This window comes from Salmo trutta, chromosome 16 (genome assembly GCF_901001165.1).
Source record: "Salmo trutta chromosome 16, fSalTru1.1, whole genome shotgun sequence".
In the NCBI taxonomy this organism is placed as follows: Eukaryota; Metazoa; Chordata; class Actinopteri; order Salmoniformes; family Salmonidae; genus Salmo; species Salmo trutta.
The window spans coordinates 14,339,205-14,347,319 of NC_042972.1; the positions used below are offsets into that span (position 1 = coordinate 14,339,205).

Here is an 8,115-nt window from a genome sequence, read left to right on the forward strand (position 1 = left end):
TCAAGCTTTCTGCTGAGCAATTCATCACCGACATGCACAGCTCCAATCTCAGTGCGGGTGAAGTCGCAAAGCGTTTGCGGAGCCTGTATGGAGCGTGCATAGTAGAGTGTAAGCCCAGCCTAGGTTTGTGAAGTTGACCGATGGCGCTCTCGCTTCCTCACATTGAAAACATAGCGGTCTGTAACATACAGAAGACTGAACACCTACAAAGGAACCGATAGGAAAATATCACTGATATAACGATAGACCTTTGTAACACTGCATGGTAATGAAGGGTATCTGGTGGAGATTTGAGTGACACCCTCGGGCAGTGCCGGGTAATAGCGTCAACATCTAGCACCACGCCGTTTGTCTTGTGGCTTATCACGAGGTCAAATCAAACTTTTATTTGTCACATGCTTCGTAAACAACAGGTGATACAATATTAACATGGTCGGAGTCCTCATCAAACTACTGTTGGTCGCATACGCCTCGATCACACCGATGGTCATTGCATTTTGGTACACCAGAAGTACATTCATGTTCAATGGAACGCTGAGTTTGCTTTGCAGAACTGCAGAGGCTGTTAGTGTGTTGTGTGTGATGCATTAATTGGATTTATTGAACGTATGCGTCAAACTGCGTAGATAGAAATGGTAGCAGAAAGTTCATGTTGAACTTTTGTTGCACACATATCCAGATGGTGCCGCTTACTATTTTGCGCTATGACACTATCGGTGTGATCTAGGCGTTACACCTCAATCACACCTTTCTTTTTTATTTAACCTTTAACTATGTTAATCAATGTGTAAAATGGTACGCTGCATCATCTGGATATGTGTGCTACAAAAGTTCAACATTCACCTTCTGCTACAATTTATGTCAAGCCGTCTACGCATACGATTTGGTGGATACGTTCGACAAATCGAATATATATATATACAGAAAACACTGCAACTGCCTCTGCAATGCTGCAGGGCAATCACAGCTTTCCATTGGAAATGAATGTACCAAAAAACAATGACGCTGTCGGTGTGATCAAGATCAGTGGTCACTAAAGTAAGGAGAGGAGGGCAGGAAGCTGAGGGCAGGAAGCTGAGCAGTCATATTGGGATGATAGGATACTACTGTACAGGCAGTATGTTGCTGCTTTTTATGGTACTTGTGTTTTGAGAATCTATTGGAATTGGAATCTATGCCCATTTGGAATCCTTCGGTCCCACTTTTTAATAACATTAACACACACACTGACCCCCTACACACATTTATTGAAATGAAGGACGGAACTTTTGGAGTTGGGTCGTTCAATTTGGGAATTGGTTCCTTCTTTGATTGAACAAGTTGACAAATTGAAGGTTGGATGTGGTCTGTTCTCTGCATGGTAACTACTTTATTCAAGAGGTTGTCCACTGCCAGAGTCTTGCGATTGTGTATTTTGACTGTAGGGGGGCATAGGTGTGTGTGTGCCTTCACCAGATCCAGCTGTAGGCTTCACACCACGTTTCATCGGTCTGGGGATATGAACGAAAAAAGACGTGATATTGGTTTAAACGGAATTCATGTTTGGTTTATATATTTGACTTACTGTCACTAATTTGGTCCGTTTACTCACGAGAGACAGAAGTAGCCATTTTCGTGGCAGTAGCACTTGTTACAACCCGTGTAGAAGGTCTGTCCAGGCTCAAACGAAACCTATTTGTAGATACACGGACCTGCAGTAAATGAATACAGAGAACAATTGATAACGGTACAGGTTGTTGCATTGTACTTTCAACTGTAATCTGGCTATGGCATGCATAAATGCAAGGATTTGCAAATACACTCACGAGAGATCTGCGTGATCCCAAACTATACTGGCCAGCATTACTTCAGCTGGCCAGTAGAGGGAGATGTTATACTGAACTGCTGAACAGTAAAGCCTTCCACACCAAAGAAGTGACCCAAACTTGAGAAATAGATTCATTCAATCAATGTACAGTACCAGTCAAAAGTTGACACACCTACTCATTCAATGACTTTTCTGTCTTTTGACTATTTTCTACATTTTATAATAACAGTGAAAACTATGAAATAACACATGGAATCATTTAGTAACCAAAAAAAGTGTCAAAATATACTGCTCAAAAAAATAAAGGGAACACTTAAACAACACATCCTAGATCTGAATGAAAGAAATAATCTTATTAAATACTTTTTTCTTTACATAGTTGAATGTGCTGACAACAAAACCACACAAAAATAATAAATGGAAATCCAATTTATCAACCCATGGAGGTCTGGATTTGGAGTCACACTCAAAATTAAAGTGGAAAACCACACTACAGGCTGATCCAACTTTGATGTAATGTCCTTAAAACAAGTCAAAATGAGGCTCAGTAGTGTGTGTGGCCTCCACGTGCCTGTATGACCTCCCTACAACGCCTGGGCATGCTCCTGATGAGGTGGCGGATGGTCTCCTGAGGGATCTCCTCCCAGACCTGGACTAAAGCATCCGCCAACTCCTGGACAGTCTGTGGTGCAACGTGGCGTTGGTGGATGGAGCGAGACATGATGTCCCAGATGTGCTCAATTGGATTCAGGTCTGGGGAACGGGCGGGCCAGTCCATAGCATCAATGCCTTCCTCTTGCAGGAACTGCTGACACACTCCAGCCACATGAGGTCTAGCATTGTCTTGCATTAGGAGGAACCCAGGGCCAACCGCACCAGCATATGGTCTCACAAGGGGTCTGAGGATCTCATCTCGGTACCTAATGGCAGTCAGGCTACATCTGGCGAGCACATGGAGGGCTGTGCGGCCCCCCAAAGAAATGCCACCCCACACCATGACTGACCCACTGCCAAATCGGTCATGCTGGAGGATGTTGCAGGCAGCAGAACGTTCTCCATGGCATCTCCAGACTCTGTCACGTCTGTCACATGCTCAGTGTGAACCTGCTTTCATCTGTGAAGAGCACAGGGCGCCAGTGGCGAATTTGCCAATCTTGGTGTTCTCTGGCAAATGCCAAACGTCCTGCACGGTGTTGGGCTGTAAGCACAACCCACACCTGTGGACGTCGGGCCCTCATACCATCCTCATGGAGTCTGTTTCTGACCATTTGAGCAGACACATGCACATTTGTGGCCTGCTGGGTCATTTTGCAGGGCTCTGGCAGTGCTTCTCCTGCTCCTCCTTGCACAAAGGCGGAGGTAGCGGTCCTGATGCTGGGTTGTTGCCCTCCTACGGCCTCCTCCACGTCTCCTGATGTACTGGCCTGTCTCCTGGTAGCGCCTCCATGCTCTGGACACTACGCTGACAGACACAGCAAACCTTCTTGCCACAGCTCGCATTGATGTGCCATCCTGGATGAGCTGCACTACCTGAGCCACTTGTGTGGGTTGTAGACTCCGTCTCATGCTACCACTAGAGTGAAAGCACCGCCAGCATTCAAAAGTGACCAAAGCATCAGCCAGGAAGCATAGGAACTGAGAAGTGGTCTGTGGTTCCCACCTGCAGAGCCACTACTTTATTGGGGGTGTCTTGCTAATTGCCTATAATTTCCACCTGTTGTCTATTCCATTTGCACAACAGCATGTGAAATGTATTGTCAATCAGTGTTGCTTCCTAAGTGGACAGTTTGATTTCACAGAAGTGTGATTGACTTGGAGTTACATCGTGTTGTTTAAGTGTTCCCTTTATTTTTTTGAGCAGTGTATATTTTCTATTTGAGATTCTTCAAAGTTGCCACCCTTTGCCTTGATGACAGCTTTGCTCACTCTTGGCATTCTCTCAACCTGCTTCATGAAGTAGTCAGCTGGAATGCATTTCAATTAACAGGTGTGCTTTGTTAAAAGTGAATATGTGGAATTTAATGCATTTGAGACAATCGGTTGTGTTGTGACAAGGTAGGGTGGTATACAGAAAATAGCCCTATTTGGTAAAAGACCAAGTCCATATTATGGCAAGAACAGCTAAAATAAGCAAAGAGAAATTAGAGTCCGTCATTACTTTAAGACAATAAGGTCAGTCAATCCAGAACATTTCAAGAACTTTGAAAGTTTCTTTCTGTGCAGTCGTAAAAACCATCAAGCGCTATGATGAAACTGGCTCTTATGAGGACCACCACAGGAAAGGAAGACCCAGAGTTACCTCTGCTGCAGAGGATAAGTTCATTAGACTTACCAGCCTCAGAAATTACATCCCAAATAAATGCTTCACAGAGTTGAAGTAACAGACACATCACAACATCAACTGTTCAGAGGAGGCTGCGTGAATCAGGCGTTCATGGTCGAATTGCTGCAAACAAACCACTACTAAAGGACACCAATAATAAGAAAGGACACCAATAATAAGAAGAAACTTGCTTGGGCCAAGAAACATAACGTTAGAACGGTGGACATCTGTCCTTTGGTCTGATGAGTCCAAATTTGCGATTTTTGGTTCCAACCGCCGTGTCTTTGTGAGGCGCAGAGTAGGTGAACGAATGATCTCCACATGTGTGGTTCCCACCGTGAAGCATTCTGCAGTGATACGCCATCCCATCTGGTTTGGGCTTAGTGGGACTATCATCTGTTTTTCAACAGGACAATGACCCAAAACACACCTCCAGGCTGTGTAAGGGATATTTGACCAAGAAGGAGAGTGATGGAGTGCTGCATCAGATGACCTGGTCTCCACAATCACCCAACCTCAACCCAATTGAGATGGTTTGGGAGTAGTTGGACCGCAGAGTGAAGGAAAAGCAGCCAACAAGTGCTCAGAATGTGGGAACTCCTTCAAGACTGTTGGAAAAGCATTCCAAGTGAAGCTGGTTGAGACAGCTTTGCACACTCTTGGCATTGTCATCAAACCATCTCAATTGGGTTGAGGTCGGGTGATTGTGGCTACTTTGAAGAATCTCAAATATAAAATATATTTAGATTTGTTTAACACTTTTTTTGCTTACTACATGATTCCATATGTGTTATTTCATAGTGTTGATGTCTTCACTATTATTCTACAATGTAGAAAATAGGGTTAGAATGTTTCTATTTGACAAAAGACAGGTTAGATTTATAGGGTTTTCTACTTTCTTTCACACCAAGGTAGAACGGAACATAGAACGGAAGCCACTTAAAATAAGGAATTTATTGTCTTCGGGGGAGAAATTACTAAACATCTTACTGTGTTAAAGTGACTCTTCAGAACTTTTGTATAATTTCAACCAGTAGTTTTGAAAGTGGCACTCATGAGCCAAATCGGGTCCCTGTTTTTTGTCTACTACGTCATTAAATTGTGTACATCGTCATCCATTTAGTTTATGTTACGTCCTGCACATTTTTATATGTTACGAATCTAATTTGTACAATATGTTACAAATTTGTTGTGCTTAATATCTCGGACTGCATCATCCAATTGCTCAGATTCTTAAAAACAGACAACTCTTAGCTGTGCACCAAAGGATGAATGGCAAGTTACCAGAAACATGTCAGCCTTCTCTGGTAGTAAACCAATGTGCTACCTACAACCATAACAGATTCAGAACCCTTGTTTTTAGTTCCAGGTAGAACCTTTTTATGAAAGGATTCTTAAGGGGTTGTTTGTTGGGTAAAATGTTTCTAGTTGGAACCAAAAAGGGTTCTCCCGCAGCGACACCTGAAGAACCCTCCATTAACCCTTTTTCTAAGAGAATATTTAATCAAGGTTGTACTTCACCTGCGAGTCTGTAGATGGCTGCCTGGGTCACTTGATAAGTCCAGATGAGACTGAGGGACAGACACAAAGCCCAGAGACAGACTGACATGCTGGGTCCAAATGCACGTCTCATCCACGCCATGCCGGCCCGACTCCACTCCAAAAAGTCACAAGAAAAAGGAACAAAGAAATCTCTCTGAGGAAGAAGCAGGTCTTTACACTCCACTAACCTCCCGACAGCAGATGCTAATCGAGGGGGGTGAGTGAACATGTATGTTTTAGTGAGAGAGCATGAGCACCGGAGGTCGGTGTGTGAAGAGGCTGGGAACAGGTTTTTTAAGCGAGGGGGGGACCAGATGGTTCGTCTGAGCCCTGTCACAGTGTGGAGGTCTTAATTCTCACTGCTCAGCGATCCCTCACTCCAGATGGCCTTTATACTCTGTCCAACACCTGCTCTGACAGCCAAGGTACCGCACAGCGAAAAAAGAGAGGGAGAGAGCGAACGGGGGGAGAGGGCGGGACTAAACAGACATTTCAGTGCTTGTTTCTTTCCTCCCTCTCTCCTTTTCCACTCCAATCTGTTCCATTCCGCTCCTATCCATTCCATTCCGCTCCTGTCTGTTCCATTCCACTCCTGTCTGTTCCATTCCACTCCTGTCTGTTCCATTCCACTCCTGTCAGTGTTATTCCGCTCCTGTCTGTTCCATTCCGCTCCTGTCTGTTCCATTCCACTCCTGTCTGTTCCATTCCGCTCCTGTCTGTTCCATTCCGCTCCTGTCTGTTCCATTCCACTCCTGTCTGCCATTCCGCTCCTGTCTGTTCCATTCCACTCCTGTCTGTTCCATTCCGCTCCTGTCTGTTCCATTCCACTCCTGTCAGTGTTATTCCACTCCTGTCTGTTCCATTCCACTCCTGTCAGTGTTATTCCGCTCCTGTCTGTTCCATTCCGCTCCTGTCTGTTCCATTCCACTCCTGTCTGTTCCATTCCACTCCTGTCTGTTCCATTCCGCTCCTGTCTGTTCCATTCCGCTCCTGTCTGCCATTCCGCTCCTGTCTGTTCCATTCCGCTCCTGTCTGTTCCATTCCGCTCCTGTCTGTTCCATTCCGCTCCTGTCTGTTCCATTCCGTTCCTGTCTGTTCCATTCCACTCCTGTCAGTGTTATTCCGCTCCTGTCTGTTCCATTCCGCTCCTGTCTGTTCCATTCCGCTCCTGTCTGTTCCATTCCGCTCCTGTCTGTTCCATTCCACTCCTATCTGTTCCATTCCACTCCTGTCAGTGTTATTCCACTCCTGTCTGTTCCATTCCACTCCTGTCTGTTCCATTCCACTCCTGTCTGTTCCATTCCACTCCTGTCTGTTCCATTCCACTCCTGTCAGTGTTATTCCGCTCCTGTCTGTTCCATTCCACTCCTGTCTGTTCCATTCCGCTCCTGTCTGTTCCATTCCACTCCTGTCTGTTCCATTCCACTCCTGTCTGTTCCATTCCACTCCTGTCTGTTCCATTCCACTCCTGTCAGTGTTATTCCGCTCCTGTCTGCTCCATTCCGCTCCTGTCTGTTCCATTCCGCTCCTGTCTGTTCCATTCCACTCCTATCTGTTCCATTCCACTCCTGTCAGTGTTATTCCACTCCTGTCTGTTCCATTCCACTCCTGTCTGTTCCATTCCACTCCTGTCTGTTCCATTCCACTCCTGTCTGTTCCATTCCACTCCTGTCTGTTCCATTCCACTCCTGTCAGTGTTATTCCGCTCCTGTCTGTTCCATTCCACTCCTGTCTGTTCCATTCCGCTCCTGTCTTTTCCATACCACTCCTGTCTGTTCCATTCCACTCCTGTCTGTTCCATTCCACTCCTGTCTGTTCCATTCCACTCCTGTCAGTGTTATTCCGCTCCTGTCTGTTCCATTCCGCTCCTGTCTGTTCCATTCCACTCCTGTCTGTTCCATTCCACTCCTGTCTGTTCCATTCCACTCCTGTCAGTGTTATTCCGCTCCTGTCTGTTCCATTCCACTCCTGTCTGTTCCATTCCGCTCCTGTCTGTTCCATTCCGCTCCTGTCTGTTCCATTCCACTCCTGTCTGTTCCATTCCGCTCCTGTCTGTTCCATTCCGCTCCTGTCTGTTCCATTCCACTCCTGTCTGTTCCATTCCACTCCTGTCTGTTCCATTCCACTCCTGTCTGTTCCATTCCACTCCTGTCAGTGTTATTCCGCTCCTGTCTGTTCCATTCCACTCCTGTCTGTTCCATTCCACTCCTGTCTGTTCTATTCCACTCCTGTCTGTTCCATTCCACTCCTGTCTGTTCCATTCCACTCCTGTCTGCCATTCCACTCCTGTCTGCCATTCCACTCCTGTCTGCCATTCCACTCCTGTCTGCCATTCCGCTCCTGTCTGTTCCATTCCGCTCCTGTCTGTTCCATTCCGCTCCTGTCTGTTCCATTCCGTTCCTGTCTGTTCCATTCCACTCCTGTCTGTTCCATTCCACTCCTG

General features: G+C 45.9%; 1 long non-coding RNA gene across 1 annotated transcript; it reads right to left on the bottom strand.

Annotated features, from left to right (window-relative positions):
• Positions 1-1,402: 1,402 nt before the first annotated feature.
• On the bottom strand, positions 1,403-5,819 carry LOC115150141 (uncharacterized). Its single transcript, XR_003867052.1, has 3 exons — positions 5,652-5,819; positions 1,592-1,691; positions 1,403-1,490 (listed from the first exon to the last, which is right to left on the bottom strand). It is a non-coding gene; the product is annotated as an uncharacterized LOC115150141 (long non-coding RNA).
• Between the last annotated feature and the right edge of the window lie 2,296 nt (positions 5,820-8,115).